Here is a 26,227-nt window from a genome sequence, read left to right on the forward strand (position 1 = left end):
GTACTAGGACACTTGAGATACACACCGGGCTTGTTGGCTGTAGACATTTCTCACATACATGAACTTCCCTCTCCCCAGTGAGCTACCAACATGTATGCGTTCTAATAGAACCATGAAGCTCACACTAACATTTTTCTTATCACCCTGCCATACACAGCTGCCACATTGACTAGCAGGTTGTCCAAGATACATGGCCACAATTGATTCTGGCTGGGTTCTTAGACCATGGCCACATAGCAGAACACTCTCTACGTTGAAGGTCAGGCTCCTTTGATTCTGGGCTTGAAGGAGCCTATAGATCAATAACCTTCAGAACAAAGTTAAGCCTGATAATCCACATAATGAGACTCTGACAGCTCAAAGATCTCAACTCCAACAAGTTATGAAATGGACGTGCTGCGAGGTTCCATCTCTCCTAGAAAGACACAGCTCCTTTAGGCTTTAAGGAAACCCAACTGTGGCTGATGAGTGATACAAAAAACATTCCAGATGACACCTGGGAGAATTAAATTCCCTTCACCCCTGCCCTCCTCCTAACATTTTGTTCACACCATTTAATTAATACCCATTATAGTTGAAGATCGTGCTTTTTCCCTGGAGTGAAGATGTAGTGTCCATGACAAATTATTTTGTATCCCTTTTTAAATGGTGAAATATTGGGAATATAGATGGCAGTAAATAGATGTTTGTTAAATTACTGTTAAACAATTTTTAAAAAGTCTTTCTATGTATCAGGCACTGTGTTATGACCTAAAGATAAATAGATACTCCCACATCTCTATCTTTACCCAACTACAAACCATTTTATAATTGTATTCATCACTCAACAACCCCTTCTAATGGAAGACTAACTTCTAGTCACCTTTATGGTCTCAGGTTTAAATTTATTTCACTATTGAAACCTCCTCTGACACCGTAGACTAAGTCATATTCTCCTGATGAACAATTTCAAAGAATCCTGAAATATGTTTTGCACTTACACACTTTTAATTATGTAGGTACTGGAGCAAATAATTGCATTTGTCTTTTTTATCTACTATCCTACAACTCCCATGAGGGAGGGAGTCATGTCTGCCTTGTTCAAGAGTTTATTCTTAGAACATTGCAGAGTGCCTGGTACATAGCAGTACTAAATGAATGAATGGGTGAGTGAATAAATGAATGATCTTTTTAATGTTCATTCTGTTGTGGTAAGAATACTTAGCATGAGGGACTTCGCTGGTGGTCCAGTGGTAAAGAATCTGCCTTCCAATGCAGCAGATGCAGGTTTGATCCCTGGTCGGGGAACTAAGATCTCACATGCCATGGGGCAACTAAGCCCGTGGGCCACAACTACTGAGCTCACATGCCTCAACTAGAGCCCGCGTGCTGCAACTAACACACAGCGCAGCCAAAAATAAAATAAATAAAATGTTTAAAGGAAAAAAAAAAGCCTTTGCTTTAAAAAAAAAAAAAAACTTAGCATGAGACTTATCCTCTTAGTAGGTTTTTAAGTATACAATACAGTATTGTTAACTTTAGGTACAATGTTCTACAGCATATCTCTAGAATTTACTCATCTTGCTTAACTCAAACTTTATGTGTATTGATTAGCTACTCATTTCACTCTAACCTCAGCCCCTGGCAACCATCATTCCACTCTTGATTCTATGAACTTGACTCTTTTAGATATCTTATAAAGTAGAATCATGCAGTACTGTCCTTCTGTGACCAGCTTATTTCACTTAGCATAGTGTTCTCTGAGTTCATCTATATTGTCACATATTACAGAATTTCTTTTTTTTTTAAGACTATAATATTCCATTGTATGTGTTTACCAAAATTTGTTTATCCATTTCTTTGTTGATGGACATTTACATTGCTTTCATATCTTGGCTAGTATGAATAACGCTGCAATGAACAAGGGTGCTTTGGCTATTCGGGGTCTTTTGTGTTTCCATACAAATTGCAAAATTTCTTGTTCTAGTTCTGTGAAAAATGCCATTGGTAATTTGACAGGGATTGCATTGAACCTGTAGATTGCTTTGGGTAGTATAGTCATTTTCACAATACTGATTCTTCCAATCCAGGAGCATGGTATATCTCTCCATCTGTTTATGTTATCTTTGATTTCTTTCACCAGTATTTTATAGTTTTCTGAGTACAGGTCTTTTCCCTCCTTAGGTAGGTTTATTCCTAGGTATTTATTCTTTTTGTTGTGATGGTAAATGGGATTGTTACCTTCATTTATCTTTCTGATCTTTTATTGTTAGTATATAGGAATGCAAGAGATTTCTGTGCATTAATTTTGTATACTGCAACCTTACTAAATTCATTGATTAGTTCTAGTAGTTTTCTGGTGACATCTTTAGGATTTTCTATGTATAGTATAATGTCATCGGCAAATAGTGACAGTTTTACTTGTTTTCCTATTTGTATTCCTTTTATTTCTTTTTCTTCTCTGATTGCCGAGGCTAGGACTTTCAAAACTATGTTGAATAATGCTGGTGAGAGTGGACAACCTTGTCTCATTCCTGATCTTAGAGGAAATGCTTTTAGTTTTCCACCATTGAGAATGATGTTTGCTGTGGGTTTGTCGTATATGGCCTTTATTATATTGAGGTGGGTTCTCTCTATGCCCACTTTCTGGAGAGTTTTTATGGTAAATGGGTGTTGAATTTTCTCAAAAGCTTTTTCTGCACCCATTGAGATGATCATATGGTTTTTATACTTCAATTTGTTAATATGGTGTATCACATTGATTGTTTTGCGTATATTGAAGAATCCTTGCATCCCTGGGATAAATCCCACTTGATCATGGTGTATGATCCTTTTAATGTGTTGTTGGATTCTGTTTGTCAGTATTCTTTTGAGGATTTTTGCATCTATATTCATGAGTGATATTGGTCTGTAATTTTCTTTTTTGTAGTATCTTTGTCTGGTTTTGGTATCAGGGTGATGGTGGCCGCATAGAATGAGTTTGGGAGTGTTCCTTCCTCTGCAATTTTTTGGAAGAGTTTGAGAAGGATGGGTGTTAGCTCTTCTCTAAATGTTTGATAGAATTGACCTGTGAAGCCATCTGGTCCTGGACTTTTGTTTGTTGGAAGATTTTAAATCACAGTTTCAATTTCATTACTTGTGATTGGTCTGTTCATATTTTCTGTTTCTTCCTGGTTCAGTCTTAGAAGTTTATACCTCTCTAAGAATTTGTCCATTTCTTCCAAGTTGTCCATTTTATTGGCATAGAGTTGCTTGTAGTAGTCTCTTAGGATGCTTTGTATCTCTGCGGTGTCTGTTGTAACTTTTTCTTTTTCATTTCTAATTTTATTGATTTGAGTCCTCTTTCTCTTTTTCTTGATGATTTTGGCTAATGGTTTATCAATTTTGTTTTTCTTCGCAAAGAATGAGCTTTTAGTTTTATTGATCTTTGCTATTGTTTTCTTTGTTTCTATTTCATTTATTTCTGCTCCGATCTTTATGATTTCTTTCCTTCTGCTAATATTGAGTTTTGTTTGTTCTTCTTTCTCTGGTTCTTTTAGTTGTAAGGTTAGATCGCTTGTTTGAGATTTTTCTTGTTTCTTGAGGTAGGCTTGTATAGCTATAAACTTCCCTCTTAGAACTGCTTTTGCTGCATCCATAGGTTTTGGATCATCGTGTTTTCATTGTCATTTGTCTCTTGGTATTTTTTGATTTCCTCTTTGATTTCTTCAGTGATCTCTTGTTTATTTAGTAACGTATTGTGTAGCCTCCATGTGTTTGTGTTTTTTACATTTTTTCCCCCTGTAATTGATTTCTAATCTCATAGTGTTGTAGTCAGAAAAGATGCTTGATATGATTTCAATTTTCTTAAATTTACTGAGGTTTGATTTGTGACCCAAGATGTGATCCATCCTGGAGAATGTTCCGTGCACACTTGAGAAGAAAGTGTAATCTGCTGTTTTTGGATGGAATGTCCTATAAATATCAATTAAATCTATCTGGTCTGTTGTGTCATTTAAAGCTTGTGTTTCCTTATTAATTTTCTGTTTGGATGATCTGTCCATTGGTGTAAATGAGGTGTTAAACTCCCCCACTCTTATTGTGTTACTGTCGATTTCCTCTTTTATAGCTGTTAGCATTTTCCTTATGTATTGAGGTGCTCCTATTTTGGGTTCATAAATATTTATAATTGTTATGTTTTCCTCTTGGATTGATCCCTTGATCATTATGTAGTGTCCTTCCTTATCTCTTGTAACAGTCTTTATATTTTAAAGGCTATTTTATCTGATATATGAGTATTGCTACTCCAGCTTTCTTTTGACTTCCATTTGCCTGGAATATCTTTTTCCATCCCCTCACTTTCAGTCTGTATGTGTCCCTAAGTCTGAAGTGGGTCTCATATAGACAGCATATATACAGGTCTTGTTTTTGTATCCATTCAGCCAGTCTCTGTCTTTTGGTTGGAGCATTAAATACATTTACATTCAAGGTGATTATCGATATGTATTTTCCTATGACCATTTTCTTAATTGTTTTGTGTTTGTTTTTGTAGGTCCTTTTCTTCTCTTGTGTTTCCCACTTAGAGAAGTTCCTCTAGCATTTTTTGTAGAGCTGGTTTGGTGACGCTGAATTCTCTTAGCTTTTGCTTGTCTGTAAAGCTTTTGATATCTCCATTGAATCTGAATGAGATCCTTGCCAGGTAGAGTAATCTTGGTTGTAGGTTTTTCCCTTTCATCACTTTATATATGTCCTGCCGCTCCCTCTGTCTTGCAGGGTTTCTGCTGAAAGATCAGCTGTTAACCTTATGGGGATTCCCTTGTATGTTGTTTGTTGCTTTTCCCTTGCTGCTTTTAATATTTTTTCTTTGTATTTAATTTTTGATATTTTGATTAATATGTGTCTTAGCATGTTTCTCTTTGGGTTTATCCTGTATGGGACTCTCTGTGCTTCCTGGACTAGATTGACTATTTCCTTCCCCATATTAAGGAAGTTTTTGACTATAATCTCTTCAAATATTTTCTCAGACCCTTTCTTTTTCTATTATTCTTCTGGGACCCCTGTAATTCAAATGTTGGTGCGTTTAATGTTGTCCAGAGGTCTCTGAGACTGTCCTCAATTCTTTTCATTCTTTTTTCTTTATTCTGCTCCCTGGCAGTTATTTCCACCATTTTATCTTCCAGCTCACTTATCCATTCTTCTGCCTAAATTATTCTGCTATTGATTCCTTCTAGAGTATTTTAAATTTCAGTTATTGTGTTGTTCATCATTGTTTATTTGCTCTTTAGTTTTTCTAGGTCCTTGGTAAACGTTTCTTGTATTTTCTCCATTCTGTTTCCATGATTTTGGATTATCTTTACTATCATTACTCTGAATTCTTTTTCAGGTAAGTTGTCTATTTCATCTTCATTTATTTGGTCTTGTAGGGTTTTACCTTGCTTCTTCATCTCTAACATATTTTTCTGTAGTTTCATTTTTTTTTGATGGGTGGGGCTGTGTTTCCTGTCTTACTGTTTACTTGGCCTGAGGTGTGCAGCACTGGAGTTTGCAGGCAGTTGGGTAGAACCAGGTCTTGGTGCCAAGATGAGGACCTCCAGGAGGCTTCACTCTGATTAATATTCCCTGGGGTCTGAGGTTCTCTGTTAGTCCAGCGGTTTGGACTCAGCACTCCCACCACAGGAGCTCAGGCCTGACCTCCAACCTGGGAACCAAGATCCTGCAAGCCATGTGTTGTGCCCAAAAAAAAAAAAAAAAGATAAAAAGAAAAAAAGGAGCAGTACAATAATAAAGGATAAAAAAATAAAATAAAATTAGATAAAAAATATATTAGGAAAAATAAAAATATAATTGAAGCAATTGTAGCAAGGTAAAACAAAACCTCAACAGAGAAAAGAGGAAAAAAAAAAAGGGAACAAGCCAAAAGGAGCAGAACAGTAACAAAGTGTAAAGAATTAAATAAAATTAGAAAAATAAAAGATTTATTAGAATAAATAAAAGTATAAATGAATCAACAGCAATCTAAGAGGAAAAAAGAAAAAAAAAAAAGCCTTGGCTGTGGGGGCAGAGTTTAGGCGGGGAGTGGAACTTAGGCAGAGGCGAGGTTTAGGGTGGGGCAGGACCTCTGCTTAGGACCTGCATGGAAGGGGAGAGGCAGCACGTCTAAAGGGGGGCCTCCAGAATGTGGTATTCCAGAGTTTGGAGGTAAGGTCCTGGGTGAGGGTGTGTGGGTGGGGTTTAGGGCCAGCAAGGTTGGAGGGCATCCCAGATGGGGTCTCTGAGTGTAGATGTAGGGCCCTGGGTGGGGGTGTAGGGGTGGGGCTTGGGATCTGCACAGTAGGAGGTAGGCTCCAAGGGCAGAGGATTTGGCCTGGGAGCCCAACAGGCTCCCCGGTGCCTAAGTGGACAGGGAAAGTGCTGGCCACTTTCCCTCCCATTCCTCTGTGCCTCACCCCTGGGTCTCCCCCATCACTGCTGGACCTCTGACCATAGGTGTGTCCCACTGGGTGTAGGAACTCCTCCCCTGCCCCAGCGCCCCTCAGGGGTGCTGGTCCCAGAGGTCTGGCCTTTACTTTTGCTCCCACTTCCCTCCCTCCCACTCCCTTAGGACCCACACGGCTGGAGTGGGCCTTGGTGGGCAGAGGATCAGACCTGGGATCTCAGCAGGCTCCTGGGGGCCCAAGTGGGCAGGGGAAACTTGGCCACACTCCCTTTTGATCCTCTGCCCTCCCAGTGGTCCCCCAGTTTCCCCCTTCGGGTGTGGGATCCCTTCCCCTCCTCCAACCACCCCTCAGGGGCACTAATCCCCTCCCGCCTCCACTTCTCCTCCCTCCTCCCCCCCACACCCCACGTCCTACCTGGTCGCTGGGGGTTCCTCCTGTCCCCTTAGGTGTCCGTGGTTCCTCACCGGTGCCTGGTAGGTGCCCTAGTTGTGTGGAGATGTGAATTCTGTGTCCTCCTAGTCTGCCATCTTGACCTCAAGATCTTTTTATATTTTCTTTTGATATCCTCTTTGACTCAGTGGTTGTTCAACAGTGTGTTATTTTGTTTCCATGTATTTGTGAGTTTTCCCCTTTTCTTGCTGTCATTGATTTCAAGTTTCATTCCACTGTGGTTGGAAAATATACTTAGTATAATTTCGATTTTCTTAAATTTATTAAAACTTTTTGTGACCTAATACGTGATCATTCCTGAAGCATATTCCATGTCTGCTTGAGAAGAATGTGTTTTCTTCTGCTGTTGGGTGAAAAGTCCTGTATGTGTCTGTTAGGCCCATTTGGTCTATAGTATTGTTCAAATACACTGTTTCTTTATTGATCTTCTGTCAAGATGTTCTATCCATTATTGAAATTGAAGTATTTAAAAATACTATGATTGTATTGTTGTCAATTTCTCCTTTCAGATTTATCAGTATTTGTTTCATATAATTAGGTGTTTTGATGTTGAGTTCATATATATTTATAATTGTTATATTTTCCTGTTGAAGTGATCCTTCTATCATTATGTAATCATCCTCTTTGTTTCTAGAGACAAAAGTCTTTTTGACCTAAAGTCTACTTGGATATTAGCAGAGCCACTAAAGTGAATTTTTTGATTTTTATGTGTATCTTGATTTTTTATTCATTCAGCTATTCTGTGTCTTTTTATTGGGGAGTTCAGTCCATTTACATTTAAAGTGATTATTGATGGAGGATTTACTGTTGCCATTTGTTAACTATTTTCAGTTTATCTGATAGTTATTTTGTCCCACTTTTTCTCTCTTGCTGGCTTTCTTCATCTCGTTGTGTGTGTGTTTTTAAATTGATATGTTTTGATTCCTTTCTCTTTTTCTTTTTTGTAACTTCTGTACATATTTTCTTTGTGGTAACTAAGGAGTTTACATAAAATATCTTACAGTTATAATGATCTGTTTTAAGCTGATAACAACTTTACTACAAAAATTGATCACAAATCTAGTCTCAATTTTTTTTTTCAGGTAATTAAATCTTTCATTATATGTCCTTTGTCAATAATATATATAACTTGAATGAATATTGCCAAAATTTTGGAAAATAAACAATATATTTGGAAATAATACAAAAGTTAAGAAAGAAATCATGGTAAAAATTAGATGTGTTCAGTTAGATAACTAAAATACAACACATTAAATCTTACTGGACACCACTAAAACAACAACTATAAGGAAATTTATAACCATCAATGCTATATTGCAAAAACAGACTGAAAACTATTATCAAAATGTCTTTCTCAAGCCTTCTCAAGAATTTAAATAAAGAACTTTAAATTAAACCCAAAGAAGTAAAGAAGAAAATAATAAAGATGAATATAAATTTATGAAATAGAAAATTAATGTACAGAAAGGCACAAATCAAAATTTCATCCTTTGAAAATGCTAATAAAATTGATAAACCACTAGCAAGATTTATTAATATATATAGAAAATACAATATTGGGATGAAAAGAGAACAACATTACAAATCTTACAGAAAATAAAAATAAGATATAATTTTAAAATATAAAGGAATTGGAAAACTAATTTGAAGAATATGTTAACAAAAATGACAAAGAAATAAACTGAGAAACTAAATATTTCTTTATTCATTAATGAAAATGAGCCTTACAGTGAAAAACTTTTCCACAAAAATGGAAAGCCCAGATGGCTTCACCATTGAAGTCTTACAAATATTACAGGAATAAATATCACTGATCCTGTAAAAGTTCTTTTGAGAATAGACAACAAAGAAACCCTTTCCAAATCATTTTTATATTTTGATATCCCCACCTGAAAATTTCATTTCAAGAATGGAAAATGATAGGCCAAATTCTCTCATGAACATAGATGCAAACCTCCTAAACCAAATATTAGCAAATCAAATCCAATGATAATAAAATGGATAAAAAAGCAACCAAAGTTGGGTTTATTCCAGGAATTCTAGATTGATTTAATATTCATAGATCAAAGTTGTACTTGCATCTCTGAATTAGGATGTACAAGGATGTGAAAAACATTTGATCATATGGTAACAAGATAAACCTTGATGAAATGAAAATCATACCCATATATTCGATGAACCAGGAGTAGAGGATTCAAGAAAGCCCTGATGAACTGACATCCATATAGGTGAGCAGGTTGCACACCTAAGGACAGGTGCATAGTCTCGTCTGCCATACAGAGACTATTTGAAGGGATGAGAAGGCATCAGCCAGTCCTTGGGTGACAGTGTAAATTGTCTGGACAGATAGAAATTTAGAAGAAAGCCAAATGCAAAGACAAATCATTTCACCCCAAAATTCCCTTCCCTTATGCTCCAAGGGTTTTACCTAGAAAGCAGCAACAGAGGAGGAGCTGATAATAAGAGAGAAATCATATAGTCCCACACAGCCTCACAGCAAATAAATGTGAGGCCTTTGCCTTTATTGCATTCATAGATGAAAAAAAAAAATCTAAAATTGCTGTTCAACGCTTAGTTTCAGAAGTATAAAGCCTCTAGAAGATAACATGAGAGACTATCTTTATGACCTTGGATTAGGCAAAGATTTCTTGAACTTGTCACTAAAACATTAAAGAAAATATTGATAAATTAGACCATTAAAATTAAAAATTTTGTTCATCAAAAGATACAGCTAAGAGAGTGACAAGGCATACTTCAAAATAAGGTTATAGCTTTTATGTATAAGTCTGACAAAAGGATTTGTAGACAGATTATAAGAACAAATAAATAACAAAAGTTCAATCTGAGAATAAAATTGGTAAAAGACCTGACGATACATTATACAAAAAAGGACATACAAATAGCTGATAAATATATATATTTTTAAATGCTTAACATAAGAGGCCCAGGGAGATGAGAGTGAAGACTGCCTACTTGTTTGTGAAAAATTGTGTCTATCCCTGGATTTTATGGAGATATCCTTTTTTTAAAATAAATATTTATTTATTTACTTGGTTGTGCTGGGTCTTTGTTGCAGCAGGTGGGCTCCTTAGGTCACGACTCTAGGGCTCCTTAGTCGCAGCTCTCTGGCTCCTTAGTTGTGGCAGGTGGGCTCCTAGTTGCAGCATGCATGTGGGATCTAGTTCCCTGACCAGAGATTGAACCCGGGCCCCCTGCATTGGGAGCGTGGAGTCTTCACCACTGTGCCACAGGGGAAGTCCCGATGTTATCCTTTTTAACAACTGTGGATACATAACTTTTTGTCTACCAAAGTGCTGAGTTACTGGGACTCCTTTAAGCCAGCTCCTTCCATAGATTGTCTTCATATCCCTGACCCTTGAGGTTGGACTGGCCCTTGTGGTTTTTTTTTTTTTTTTTTTTTGGAGTAAAATTGCTTTACAATGTTGTGTTAGTTTCTGCTGTACAATGAAGTGAATCAGCTATATGTATACCTATATACCCTCCCTCTTGGACCTCCCTCCCATCCTTCCCACCCCACCCATCTAGGTCATCACGAATTGGGAGATTAGGTTTGACATAAATACACTAAAGTGTAAAATGGATAGCTAGTGGGAACCTGCTGTATAGCACAGGGAGCTCAGCTCGGTGCTCTGTGACGACCTTGTGGTTCTTATTGCAAGATGTCCTCAGCAATAACCATCAGGAAACTTTGAAAGAGACAAGGCTTGTTACTTACAAGTCCTGGAAATCATGTAGCACACCTGGGGTCGCACAGGGTCATGGGATAGAGTGAGAGAGAGAGAGATCTTAGGGTTCTGCTTTTATTGGGGTAGAGAATGGGAGCCTAGGGTTTAACGGGCTCACTCTTTATTGGTGACTTTGAAACATAAGAGCAGGAATTTAAAGCAAGTGAAGAAAAAATACAAGTAGTCTAAATGGTCAGTTATCTAAGGAGTTTGGGGGTGGGGATCAGCCTGGTTCTTTAGTTGTGTGGCTGGCAATGTTAATTCAAAATATCTGAAGTGGCTGCCTCAGTCCCTAAAGCTTAAATCTGACACTTGCCTTACCAAAACAAACAAACAAACAAAAGCAACTGTCGGGGCTTATGCTACACACCTAGAATAAGGCAGTGACAGAAGTGGTAGCAATAAACACCTTCTTGAGAGATATTACAAAGAAGGATGGCATGCATATTCCATGTCTGCATCAGCCTAAGCATCTTAATCTGTAATTTTATGCCCTGGAAATACCAACTTGCTTGCTGAAAGAAAGCTCCACTGTGCCTCAGCCCCCTCCGCACCACCACTCCCCAGTAGTTTTTCCTACTACTCAAAGGCTTGTCTGCAAAGGTTCAAAGACAAACCTTTGCAAGCCAACCTTTGCAAACAAACCTTTGAGTAGTAGGAAAAACTTAAGGGTACTCTCAAAGGCTAAGCCTTCAGAGTTCCTTCTTTGTTATCTGGATCTAGTCTCCTGGTCGCAATACTGTGGAATTATTTTGGTCTGGCTTACATTAGGTGGGAATGAAACTTTCCTAGATCCCAGCATCACTATTTCCAAAGATAATGATAACCCTGTATAAGAGAGACCAAGTCTTCCATGGAAAGTAACCTGGCCTGTCAACACCACCATCAATTACATTTCCAATTGAGTTCATGATACCTTCTGAGATGTTAATTTACAAGGTGATATTTTTTTAAATGTATAATTTAACAGAAGAAAAAGAAAACACCCTCTAATCAGACTCCCTAAATAATGAACAGAGGAGAGGAAAAAGTGAAACTATGTTTCTCCAGGTATCCTCATCCTGAAATATACATACTTAATTTGAACCCAGCAGATTCTTGTGAAAATGCTATACTTTGTGACTCTAGAAAATTATAAATTAAAGTTGGCATTAATCGACATTCAGGTATTTTATATTTAAGATAGTTCTTCACATAAAATAAGACTAATGGACAACGTAAACGCCCATCACATATGTTCCTGAAATTATTGTTTTGTAGTTTCTGGATTCACACTGTATTCATTTCAAACTGACTGATGTATTCTAGCTATCAATTTTCTCATGGCCTCTTTCACCTCTTTGTTCCTCAGACTGTAGATCAGAGGGTTCAACATGAGGATCACCACTGTGTAGAAGACAGACACCACTTTAATATGTTCAGGTGAGTGGCTCGACTTCGGTATGATGTAAGCAAATGTGACTGTCCCATAAAACAAAGTAACTACAGTGAGGTGGGAAGTGCAAGTAGAGAAGGACTTGTGCCTTCCCTCTGTAGAGTGCATCTTCAGGATTGAGTGGAGGATGTACAGATATGAAACTATTTTGGTAAACAGTGTGATTACAATGATTGACCCAGTTGAGATAGCAGAAGATATTTCAACAACATAAACATGGTTACAAGAAAGCTTCACTAGTGGTGGCAGGTCACAGAAGAAATGGTTGATTTTATTTGGTCCACAGAAAGTCAGACTCAATAAACATCCGATAAATGATGAAGCATTCACATATCCTCCCAGATAGGAAGCAATCAGTAAGATGATGCAGACCCTGGGAGACATGTGTGTAGAGTAGAGAAGTGGGAAGCAGATGGCCACATAACGATCATAGGCCATGGCAGCCAACAGGAAGCCCTCAGCTGTTCCAAAGATAACATCAGAGCCAAGCTGAGCTATGCAGCCGGTGACAGGGATAGTAGTTCTTTCTTTTAGGAAACTCACATCATAATAGGTGTGACTGATGAGGAGTACCCAAGGTCCACAGAGACCAAATGGCTGAGGAAAAGATACATTGGGGTGTGAAGCTGAGGGCTTCTTTGGATTAACATGATTATGCTGATATTGCCCAACATGGTAGCAACATAGATGCCTAGAAAAACCACGAAGAAGATGGAACAAAGTGTAGGATTCTCTGTTAACCCCAAAATAATGAATTCTGTCACCATTGTGTGGTTCCCAAGCTCCATCTTATTTGGAATGATGCCTGTTGAAATAAAAACCAATGGATATTAAAATGAATTGAATGATCTCATAATTAATATATTTACTTTACCAGCCAACCTATCAGAAAATCAAAACATCGACCTCACTTTTGTCTAATGCTTTAACTTTACAAAATGTTTCCAAATGTATTTACATTATGCATGATTTGAGAATATTAATGTCCATTACCTTAAGGCCAAAGATACTCACAAAGGGACCAATGACTCAGATCAGAACACAGCACTCACGTTTGTATCATTTGATCAATTCAGGTTGTTGAATGAACACTTACAGCAATTGTATTATTAATTGTACTTTAGGTACTGTATAGACGTAACAAAAGAATACATTTCATAGTCATACATGAGTAAGGTATATATTAGAATATGTTGACAAAATGACTACATGTGTATATTATACCAGCCACATGAGAGCAAAAGAGTAATACACAAGTGTAAAAAATATCAAGCAGTCTTTTCACCTAACAAAAAATTAATGAGTAGGTTTAATCATAAAAATTCAAAAATTAAAATTAAATCAGATTTTCATTTTAAGCCCTACTGTGTACATGAAATATCTGAAAATGTTTTCAGCAGAATACTTGGGTAAACTGTTAAATAAAATTTTTAAATGTTCATAATACAAAAGTGAGCTTTCATGTGATAAAGGAAATCTCCACCAACCAAAAATGATGTGAGAGTTGATAATCAGCAAAATAAGCTGAACTTGAAATGCAGCTGTCTAGACACATTTGCCAATCTCTACGAGTAAGGACCTGGTGCTTTAATAGCTGTGCAGGCATTGGAAATAAGGGTTTGGTGGGACTGTGCAAGTTGGAGAGTTTAAACTGAGACCTTCATGCCCTTCCCCACATTTCTACTCATAATTCAAGAGTCCTTTCCTTCAGCCTCAGTGTAATGATAGTCTTTAAAATATCCTCTTACTAGTCAAGGGAGATGAGGAGAATTTTCCGTCTCTGCTTAGTCCCTTGGAGAAATAAAACAACAACAACAACAGTCTTGTATCTTCAGAAGTAATTGTAATTGGTTTATCCTGATACAGGTTTGGGATTTGACTTTACATTCTTTGTTTAGTGTAAAACCCCAAACTGAATTATCATAAAGTAGTCATACATGGGCAGTAATGTACAACAGATTACTGTAATTCATTAAAGATGTGTTATATCAAAGGTGTATCTGTGGTAGGTTAAAGATGAATGCAAATTTTGTTCTACTACTCCCATTGAGGAAGGAGTCTAATTCTCTACCAATTAAATTTAATCAGGAGTTAGTAACTTGTTTGACAGGCTGAAGTTCTGGGACTTCTGAAGCTAGGTCACAAGAAGCCTTGCAGTTTCCTTTTAGGATTCTTGGAATGTTCATCCTTGGAACCATCCCTCTGGGAACCCATCTGCCATGTTGTGAGAAGCCTAAGTCACCCACCTGGAGTAACAATGTGCAGTTGTTCCAGTTGACAGTTACAGCTGCCCTCCCAGCAGATGGTTAACATCAACAACTAGCCAGTCCTGTCCAGGCATGTGAATGAAGACCCCATCTGGGAATTGGATCTTGTAGCCTCAGCTGTCCCAAGTGATGCCACATGAATCATAGCTAAACCACCTAGATGAACCCTTCCCAATTCCTGACCCATAAAATTGTAAGGAAAAATAAAATGGTTCCTGTAAACCATCTTTTGGTGTAGTTTATCAGCAATAGATAACCAAACATTGCCTAAAAGAGCAAAATGCCAATACTATCTGAAGAGACATATCTTCATCCAAGTCCCAAAGGATCCCACACTGATAAAGCTGCACCAGAGATAAATGAATAATTCAAAATTACCCCACACAAGAAGAAATGAGCCACCATGAATAAGAGTTAGCACAAATAAATAAATAATTGTACCCTAAGATTTCAGATAATAGAATTATCTAAAACAGAATACAAAATAATTATCTTAAATGTTTAAAGAAATAAAATACATTATTAAAAATCAGAGAAAGATTCAAGATACTATATGAGAAAGCAAATTTTATAAAAGAATAAAAAAGAACTACTAGAAATGAAAAATACTGTCATTTAATTAAAACTCAATAAATGGTTTAAATAGATTAGACACAGCTTAAAAGAAGATATGTAACCTAGAAATAGATGTTAAGGTATTGTTGAGAAACAGAGAGACCAAAAATAAAATTGAATAAATGAAAGAGAAATTACTTGAGACGATAGAATGAGAAGGCTCATTTTTATATTCAATGGGAGTTCCAGAAGAAAAACTTCAAAGGAATAAGAGAGAGGTAGTTTTTTACATAGACAGTGACTGAAAATCATTTTTGATAATGATGAAAAATATGAATTCTCATATTTAGCAAACACAACTACTGACAAGTAGAATAAATAAAAAGAAATGCTCACATAGTAAAACTAAAAAATAACAATGAAAAAATATTTAAATTAGCCAATGATAATAGATAATAGCCTATGAAATCATGAACATTGAGACTAACAGCAGACTCTTCATCAGTAACAATAGAAACCAGAAGACATTGATGTAATAACTTCAAACGCATGAGAGAAAATAATGACCAGAAAGATTAGCTAAAGCAGAACTACAATTGTCTGCAGACATTTTTTTCCATCTGAAATTCAATAACTAGAGGTAGCATGAAGAGAATAAATAGAAAGAAAAAATTGCAATATTTATCACAAACAGAACATCAATAAAAGAATTTTCAAGTCAGTGAAGAAAGAAGGAAAATGAACCAGAAGGAAGGTCTTAATACACAGGAAGGAATGTGTAAATATACTGGAAAATATGTGAATAAGTATAAATAAACATTGAGTGCATAAAACAGTGATAATTATGATTAATTTGGATGTAATAATAATAATAAAACTAGACTTCTGGATTGAAGGACAGTATATAGGTGTTTAGAAGTTATCACTCCTTCCTAGCAAGAATATAAAGCTGAATAAACTGAAAAACCAACAACTCTTCTTAATCCATAAGAGAAGTGACATCACAGGGCAAGCCACTGCCCCAAAATTGGAGAGACACACAGGCAGCTACAGAGGATCACAGCTTAGTGGAAAAGAAATCCATGAGCAGAAATCTCCTCAGGAACCAGTACTGGGTTAGGAAACCCTCAAATGTAGTTGATTAACTGCTGGAGGCTCAATGTGGACAAGCTTGAGAAATAAAAACTCCAAGGGGGCTCAGTCATGTGGGGTACCTCACTTATGAGTTTTACCTCCAGGACCTCTTACCATGTCCTCAGAGTGAATATCAGAGAAAAATCCCCTCAGACTTCCAACAGGGGAAGGGAGGAAAGGAACCATTTTGATATATGCCAGAGAGTTCTGTTCTTCTTAACAGGGTCTATCCTCAGGAGAAACTATTTGACCAGAGCCTAACCTACCTGTGGTAAGGAAAATACATAACTCTAGCCTCTTCAACTAGGAGAAAGGAATACACAGCTCCAGCCCCTTCTAGCCATTCTGTCCCATCTAAGGAGAAAAAAACTGAGAAGCATTGGTGAAATTCATGGTCCAGGGGCATAGGCTCACCAAAAACTGAGACCCAATCATAAGACTATGGAACACTTCCTCACCCCCCCCCCCACACCTTACTACAACATTACTAAAGGCCTATTTACTGAAGTTTCTTTTACCCAGTACATCATGTCTGCCATTTAAAAAAATTCAAAGCATGCTAAAAGGCAAAAAATACAATTTGAAGAGACTAATCAAGCCGTCAGGCCCGGAGTCAACTATGGCAGGAATGTTGACATTAGCAGACCAGAAATTTAATTATCAGACTAGGGACATCACTACAGATCCCATATACATCAAAAGGATAATAAAGAAATACTATGAACTATTTTATGCCCATAAATTTGATAACCCAGATGAAATGAACAAATCCCTTGAACACAATCTGCTAAAACTCACTCAAGAAAAAACAGATGATCTGAATAGGCTTATATCTGTTAAAGATATGGAATCAGTAATTAATAACCTTCCAAAACAGAAAGCACCGTATCCAGATGGGTTCACTGGTGAATTCTATCAAACACTTAAGGAAGAAATCATACCAATTCTCTACAATCTCTTCCAGAAGATAAAATCAGAGGGAATACTTCCTAATTCATTCTATGAGGCCAGCATTACCCTAATACCAAAACTAGACAAATACAGTACAAGTAAAGAAAACTATAGAACCGTATTTCTCAAGAATATAGGTGCAAAAATCCTCAACAAAACAGTAAATTGAATCCCACAATATATAAGGCACAAAACTACATATTCCAGAAGTGTTTGAGCAAACATGACATGGGGAGAAAAAAAACCTCTCATAATACATAGATGATATCATAGTCTGATCTATATAGAAAATTTTGAAGAGTGTATAAATTAATTAGTCTGATTAAAAAGTTTAGCAATGTTTTTGGATATAAGATCAAAATTTTAAAATAAATGACAAAATTCCACTTCCAGAAAGATGGAGTAGTACATTTCCCTATTCCTACTGTTAAGAATAATATTAAACTCTGGATATCATATATGAAATAAGCATAAGGAGACTCTAAAAGGTGGAGAATGGAATACAGACTGGCTAGGAACCCCAGGACCAAAAGAATGACATAGAAGTGAGTTGCCAGGCTTTTCTTTTTGTTTCTTATATCCCAGACTTGGGACTGACAAAGCCAGCAACTTAAAAACACCAACAGGTGGAGACCAAAAAATAGTCCCAACAAAGTTTAGCTCTTTCTAGCCAAAGAACTGGAGAGGAGGCAGCCCAGTAAGACAGAAAACTTTTGGACAATAACTGTTCTACTCCAGCTAAATATCACACGCGCACAAAAATCCAAGCCTCACTCCCGCCAGAAAAGGATGAATGCGGAGCCTAGACTTCCATATTCACCAGAATATAATGAGGTATCTCAACCTTCTGCTAGGATGGTGTCAGAAAAGACTGAGTAGGAAGCTAAAACTTTCATCTCTGCCTGTGCCCCTCAGACCACACTGTCTGTGGAGACCACGTGGGGAACATAAACTTCTATCCCCATCTGACAATAATAAGGTAGCACCCTCACTCTCCACCTTTCCCCAGCAGAGCAGTGTTGGAGGAGGCCAGTTGCACAGAAGATTTAAGGGGGGGAAAATGTTTTAAGGAATATCCAGAGTCTCATAATGTAATACCCAAAAGTCAAGGACTCAGCTGAAAATCATTATAACAAGAACCAGAAGAATATCAACTTGAATGAGAAAAAACAATCAACAGTCATTAACACCAAGATGATAGAGATGTTGGAATTATCTGACAAGGATTTTATAGTAGTCACCATAAAAATGCTTCAACAAGCAATCAAAAACATAATTGAACTATTTTTTTAAATAGAAAGTCTCAGCAGAGAAATAGATATAAATAAGATGCAAATGAAAATCTTGGAACTGAAAAATATACCTCAGATTAAAAACTCAATGAATGAACTCAACAGCAGAATGGAGGGGATCTAGGAAAGAATCACTAACATAGTGGCTAGAACAAAAGAAAGAACCCATTCTAACACTGAGAGAAAATAGACTGCAAAAAATGAAGAGAGACTTGGGGAACTGTGGAACTATAACAAAAGATCTAACATTTGTGTCATCAGAGTCTTAGAAACAGAGGAGAAAAAAGGTGGTGTTGAAAAAATATTTGAAGGAATAATGGCTTAAACTTTTTCACATTTGGCAAAAGACCCAAAACTATACATTCCAGAACGTTTGAGCAAACCACAAAAGTATAAACCCAAAGACATCTACACCAAGATACATCATAATCAAATTTCTGAAAACTAAGGACAAAGAAAAAATTTGGAAACTAGTGAGAGAGAAATGACACGTTACCTATAGCAGAAAACCAATTCAAATTATAGCCAAGTCCTTATCAGAAACTACAGAGGTCAGAAGGAGAATTTTTAGGTGCTAATGAAAGAAACTGTCAACCATGAATTCTATATCCAGCAAAAATATCTTTCAGGAATGAAGAGAAAATTGAGACATTCTCATATGAAGGGAAACTAAGAAAACTGATTACCAACAGACATAAGCTAAATTAATGGCTAGAGGAAGTTCTTTAAATATAAAATAACTAATAAAAGAAAGAATATTAAAACATCAGGAAGCAAGAAAGTAAAACAGAAGTTAAAATATGGATAAACAAGATATTCTCCTTCTTCTCCTTAAGTTTTCTAAATGATGTTTGATGATCATAGCAAAAACTATAAGACTGTCTGATGTGGTTCTTAACATATGTAGAAGAAATACTTAAAACAACTGTAGTGTAATAAACAGGGGAGAGTAAAGAGACAGAGACATAAAGGGGGGAAAGGCTTCTACTCTTCACACCCATTCATATGATTATGGCATAGATTTTGTCATTATCAATAAATTTATCAATTCCAAAATAACAATTTCAGACATTCCACTCTCTCAGTGTCAACTCTAGGTCCATTATTCAAAATTTCGTTGATCCCACTGGAAGCACCAATCATTGATGCAACCATATTTTCAAACTCTGCCCTCTGTTATGTCTCCACATCACTTCTTACCTACTTAGGATTCCACAAATCATCATTATAATCATTCCTATGGTTACATCTCAATTTCCTTGCTGCTCTTCTCTTTTATTCTTATAAAAGTGATTGAAAGCACTTTGCAGCTTACTCTACACCTATACTCTAATATCAAACTGTGTCTTGAGAAAAACACACAAATATGTTGACTGGTATCACTTTAAGTTATGACCACAATCTTCAAGTTTGCCTACATAGATGTCCAGTTATACTATATTTTCCTAGTAAATTCAATTTTTTATCCTTCCATTCCAACCTCATGTCTCATAAAGAGTGAGTAAACTGTGGCCTACAGAGATTAGAAAAGTTTGTCATTGTCATACATATTATTGTTAACTAAGCTGAAAACTGGAACCTATATTCCATTCCCTAATTGATGACTACAGCTGAAGAGCACATAGCTTCCAAGCAATTGTCCAAAGAAGAAAATCATGTATCAGAATGCATACTGGATTCATTATATCTAGGAAAATATCTAAAAGGCACAAATTATTTTTTCATTTAAAAATATTTATTGAGTGCTTTCTGTTTATCAGACACTCATCTAGGTGTTTGTGAGTTTCTGCTAAAAGAGACAAGAACACTGCCCTCTTCTGTTGTACATTCTATTGTGGAGGGCAGACAATGCAAAAAGAAGGGGAAAAAAGTAAATAAGCAAGAAACTTTAGGCAATGATAAGTGCTATGCAGAGAACAAAAATAAGGTGATTTGATAGTGAGTTTGTGGCTAATTTTAAATTGGTCAGGAGAAACCTCTATGTAGAGGGAGCATTTAAAATAAAGCATAAATGACACAAAACAACCACGTGAAGATGAAGTTTAAACATTATTCTAAGTCAATGAGAACAATGCAAAGTCTTAATCAGAATGTCGTACTCTAATTTACATAATAATAAGATAACTCCAGCAAATCTAGGGGAACTAAATTGTAGAGGAGTAAGAGAATTAACAGAAAGCCCTGCTAGAATGTTGTAGTAGTCCAGGTGCAATATGGTGCTGGCTTGGGGACAGTAATAAGGAATGAGGATAGTGGACATATTAGGGAAATATTTGATGTGTTAAAGAGGAATATATAGTTGAGTCAGGGGAAATGTGAAGAGAATGCCAGTAAAAGATTTCTTTTTTTTTTTTTTTTAACATCTTTATTGGAGTATAATTGCTTTACAATGATGTGTTAGTTTCTACTTTATAACAAAGTGAATCAGTTATATACGTATACATATGTTCCCATATATCTTCCCTCTTGCGTCTCCCTCCCTCCCACCCTCCCTATCCCACCCCTCTAGGTGGTCACAAAGCACCGAGCTGATCTCCCTGTGCTATGCGGCTGCTTCCCACTAGCTATCTATTTTACATTTGGTAGTGTATATATGTCCATGCCACTCTCTCACCCTGTCACATCTTCCCCTTCCCCCTCCCCCTCCCCATATCCTCAAGTCCATTCTCTAGTAGGTCTGTGTCTTTATTCCCGTCTTGCCACTAGGTTCTTCATGACCTTTTTTTTTTTTTTCCCTTAGATTCCATATATATGTGTTAGCATACTGTATTTGTTTTTCTCTTTCTGATTTACTTCACTCTGTATGACAGACTCTAACTCCATCCACCTCACTACAAATAACTCCATTTCGTTTCTTTTTATGGCTGAGTAATATTCCATTGTATATATGTGCCACATCTTCTTTATCCATTCACCCGATGATGGACACTTAGGTTGCTTCCATGTCCTGGCTATTGTAAATAGAGCTGCAATGAACATTGTGGTACGTGACTCTTTTTGAATTCTGGTTTTCTCAGGGTATATGCCCAGTAGTGGGATTGCTGGGTCATATGGTAGTTCTATTTGTAGTTTTTTAAGGAACCTCCATACTGTTCTCCATAGTGGCTGTATCAATTTACATTCCCACCAACAGTGCAAGAGTGTTCCCTTTCCTCCACACCCTCTCCAGCGTTTATTGTTTATAGATTTTTTGATGATGGCCATTCTGACCGGTGTGAGATGATATCTCATTGTAGTTTTGATTTGCATTTCTCTAATGATTAATGCTGTTGAGCATTCTTTCATGTGTCTGTTGGCAATCTGTATATCTTCTTTGGAGAAATGTCTATTTAGGTCTTCTGCCCGTTTTTGGATTGGGTTGTTTGTTTTTTTGTTATTGAGCTGCATGAGCTGCTTGTAAATCTTGGAGATTAATCCTTTGTCAGTTGCTTCATTTGCAAATATTTTCTCCCATTCTGAGGGTTGTCTTTTGGTCTTGTTTATGGTTTCCTTTGCTGGGCAAAAGCTTTTAAGTTTCATTAGGTCCCATTTGTTTATTTGTGTTTTTATTTCCATTTCTGTAGGAGTTGATTCAAAAAGGATCTTGCTGTGATTTATGTCATAGAGTGTTCTGCCTATGTTTTCCTCTAAGAGTTTGATAGTGTCTGGCCTTACATTTAGGTCTTTAATCCATTTTGAGTTTAATTTTGTGTATGGTGTCAGGGAGTGTTCTAATTTCATACCTTTACATGTACCTGTCCAGTTTTCCCAGCACCACTTATTGAAGAGGCTGTCTTTTCTCCACTGTATATGCTTGCCTCCTTTATCAAAGATAAGGTGACCATATATGCGTGGGTTTATCTCTGGGCTTTCCATCCTGTTCCATTGATCTGTGTTTCTGTTTTTGTGCCATTACCAAACTGTCTTGATTACTATAGGTTTGTAATATAGTCTGAAGTCAGGGAGTCTGATTCCTCCAGCTCCATTTTTCGTTCTCAAGATTGCTTTGGCTATTCGGGGTCTTTTGTATTTCCATACAAATTGTGAAATTTTTTGTTCTAGTTCTGTGAAAAATGCCAGTGGTAGTTTGATAGGGATTGCATTGAATCTGTAGATTGCTTTGGGTAGTAGAGTCCTTTTCACAATGTTGATTCTTCCAATCCAAGAACATGGTATATCTCTCCATCTATTTGTATCATCTTTAATTTCTTTCATCAGTGTCTTATAATTTTCTGCATACAGGTCTTTTGTCTCCTTAGGTAGGTTTATTCCTAGATATTTTATTCTTTTTGTTGCAGTGGTAAACGGGAGTGTTTTCTTAATTTCACTTTCAGATTTTTCATCATTAGTGTATAGGAATGCAAGGGATTTCTGTGCATTAATTTTGTATCCTGCTACTTTACCAAATTCATTGATTAGCTCTAGTAGTTTTCTGGTAGCATCTTTAGGATTCTCTATGTATAGTATCATGTCATCTGCAAACAGTGACAGCTTTACTTCTTCTTTTCCGATTTGGATTCCTTTTCTTTCTTTTTCTTCTCTGATTGCTGTGTCTAACACTTCCAAAGCTATGTTGAATAATAGTGGTGAGAGTGGGCAACCTTGTCTTGTTCCTGATCTTAGTGGAAATGGTTTCAGTTTTTCACCATTGAGGAAAAATAGAAGAAGCTCAAGTAAACTGCAACTACCTATAGTTTTGAGGTCATTCCAGCATCCCAGTAAGAAATAAGCCAGACCACTGAAAAAGCAAGTACAAAACAATGAAAAAAATCAGCAAGTACTATCAGATGTCAAATAGTACTTCAGAAGTACTGCTGTCAAATATCAAAAGCCTGCTACTTGAGGGAGAAGAAATATAATTGATTTTGACAGGAACAGAGTTGACAGTGTGTAGACTCCTGAATTGTCAACTGGAATATTTGCTACTTTTTAAAAGACCGCAACATTGAAAATTTTTTTACTAAATATACAGGTAAATAACTATCTGTACCTTATTTTTAACCCAATTCTTAGTCAACTATGAAAACCTTATACTCTATGAAGTGATGATTAAAACTAATGCATTTAATCAGTTGTTCATATAAAGTAACTTCATAATAATAATGTAAGAATGCTAAATCTCTGACTTCATTAATGAGTCCCAGGATTGTGTCGGAGGTTCAAAAGACACAAATCTGGAATAAATCTTATATTTTTATAAGAAAATATATACATGAAAGACTCATATGAATTCAAAATATGATATGAATCCCAGTTTGATATGGAAAGCATGACATACAGTGCTACAATGAAAATAAAAGATTTCAGTGCCAAAAGCTCTAAGGATAAAATCCAGGTCTGCCACTTACTAACTAGGTGATCTTGGAAAAGTTACAAAACCCTTTTGAGATGGAATTTCCTTATTTTAAAAATTGAGATAACAATAATATTTACCTCACAAGGTCACTGTGTTAAATGGTATATGTTAATACACCGAGCAATTGATGGCAATGAATGAATAATCCATAAATGAGGATCACTTCAAATAAGCAAATATAAGCTTCCACTACAAGTGCAAAGGACACTTATAAATCAGTAACAATGTATGAACGTTACCTGCTTAATATTATGATGGGGACAAACTCCAGGAATCATCTCTGTACAACAGGGCTTATTTTTGCAGGATTTAGGACCATTTGGAGTACAAGAAAGACCATAAGTGCCCCAGCATCAGACATGCACAGGTTTGTTAATATCCTATTGAAAATCCAATGGGAGAAAATCCAATGAGATTGAGAAAATCAGATGTTTATATGTTCCTACATGATTATGCTTTCTGAGATATTTATTAAGGTCTCAAGGGCTTCATTTATTCTCTTCATTATTTTTATACAGTTATTATAACTACAAAGATCTAATTAGGTTTGAAACTTGATTTGGACCAACATAATTAATGTGGGCTATGCTGTGATCATCTGTGACATTTCTGAGAAGCAACCATGACAAGGTACCTGGAACTATTTTCTTGAGCATGGTCCTGTGGTTCCTGTTTAGCTGCACCTGTGGAAACTTCAGGAAGAGCCAGATGCTTTTCTCTGCGTCAGAGTGACCCATGATTTAATTCAGCCTTGGCATTTCCCACTTATCATAGTGTTTTCCTCAAACCCTGGACTCTTGAGATAGATAGATATCCAGTTATCAAAGATACTTCTTCCTTATAACAAAAAAGCACACTCATAAATATAGAGAACAAATTAGTGGTTACTAGTGGAGAGAGGGAAGGGGGAGGGGCAGTGTAGGGATAGGGGAGTAAAAGGTACAAACAATTAGGTATAAAATAAGCTACAAGGGTATATTGTACAATGTGGGGGATATAGCCAATATTTTATAATTATAAATGGAGTATAGTCTTTAAAAATTGTGAATTACTATATTGTACATCTGTAACTTATATAATATTGTACAACAACTGTACTTCAATTTTTAAAAAAATTTATTTTATTTTTGGCTGTTTTGGGTCTTCGTTGCTGTATGCGGGCTTTTCTCTAGTTGCAGTGTGCAGGCTTCTCATTGCGGTGGCCTCTCCCGTTGTGGAGCACGGGCTGCAGGCGCGAGGGCTTCAGTAGTTGTGGCACGTGGGCTCAGTAGTTGTGGCTTGCGGGCCCCAGAGCGCAGGCTCAGTAGTTGTGGCACACGGGCCTAGTTGCTCCACGGTGTGTGGGATCTTCCCAGACCAGGGCTCGAACCCGTGTCCCCTGCATTGGCAGGTGGATTCCTAACCACTGCGCCACCAGGGAAGCCCTCAATTTTTTAAAAAAAGATACTTCTTCCTTTCCCTGCTCCATATTTATCTCCATCCCAACCCTCCCTTTCTGATAAGCCGAGAATATCTTCCTTCTTCCTGATTTCCATGTGATTTTTTATAAGTGATGTTATTGTTTGTACTGCTCTGAAATTGGTTTTCTTTACTAAAAAATATTTTTAGACAATTTCATGTGAGTATGTATTAATTGCCTTCATTCTTTTTAATGATTCACAGTATTCCAGAGTATTTAATGAGTATTTAACTATACCCCTGTTAGTGCTTCACTGTGCTTGTATACCAGTAGTTCTCTTAGATGTACTCTAGGAAGTGGAATTACTAGGTCAAAAGGTTTGCACAGTTTAAATTCCAGCAGATACTGCCAAATTACACTTAAAGAAAGCTACATTATTTTTAAATGATGTTTATATTAATAATCTATTAGATCAAACTAACTTTTTAGCTGTTTATTTGACCTACCAACTTCTGAAAGTCTTGCATTATGATTGCAGATTTTTCAGTTTCTCATATTCCTATTAGATTTTGCTTTAAATATTTAGGCACTGTATTACAGGGTATATAAATGTTTAACACTGCTATGACTTCCATGTAAATTATACCTTTTATTTTTATAAACCCTTTAAAAATATCTGTGTTGATTTGCTCTCTACTGGCAGTATCTGAGGGTACACATTCCCTCACTCCTTAGTTAACCATTGATATTATCAAACTTGTTCATTTGCAATGAACAATGTGATCTAATGTGAATTATCAAGTTTTCTATTTACTATGTTCTTTGTTGTTGTTTTGTGGTTGTTTTCCTATCATTATCTACTCTAGATTGAATCAGTTTCCTTTGAACTATTTTTTAATCTAATAATATAGAATTTATGCATCCTATTTCTATTCTTTCACAACTCTTAAAATTTCAACACTTTGTTTACATTTTCTACCAATGTCTGGAATTAGTTTCTCTAAATTAATTTTATTTGTTCCTTTGCTCATTCCAGCTTATTGTGTTTCACGTGTCTCCTTAGTTTCTCTCTCTCTTCATCCAGAAAAATATGTCAGGTGAGTGGTAATAATTTCTGAGTCCTTCCATGATATGAAAATGTCTTTAGATTCCCTCTTGCTTGAATCATATGCTTTTAAAGTATAGAATTCTGTATACATAAGAATTCCCCACCTCCCAGCTTAGAGTTACTTCCTTATCTTCTTGCCTCCTACCTTGCTGATGAAAAG

The 26,227-nt window shown here is 36.5% G+C and overlaps 1 protein-coding gene and 1 pseudogene across 2 annotated transcripts in view; one reads left to right on the forward strand and one right to left on the reverse strand.

Annotated features, from left to right (window-relative positions):
- Positions 1-8,756: 8,756 nt before the first annotated feature.
- Positions 8,757-24,299, reverse strand: LOC309605561 (olfactory receptor 5P4-like; annotated as a pseudogene). The gene has a single exon. The product of its transcript is annotated as an olfactory receptor 5P4-like (transcript).
- OVCH2 (ovochymase 2) overlaps positions 12,005-26,227 on the forward strand; it is a 50,403-nt gene continuing 36,180 nt past the window's right edge. Inside the window, exon 1 of the mRNA XM_082341507.1 lies at positions 12,005-12,013. The gene's annotated coding sequence lies outside the window, so the exon portion shown is untranslated. The remainder of the gene's footprint in view (positions 12,014-26,227) is intronic.

This window comes from Balaenoptera borealis, assembly GCF_965194805.1.
Source record: "Balaenoptera borealis genome assembly, chromosome: 11".
In the NCBI taxonomy this organism is placed as follows: domain Eukaryota; kingdom Metazoa; phylum Chordata; class Mammalia; order Artiodactyla; family Balaenopteridae; genus Balaenoptera; species Balaenoptera borealis.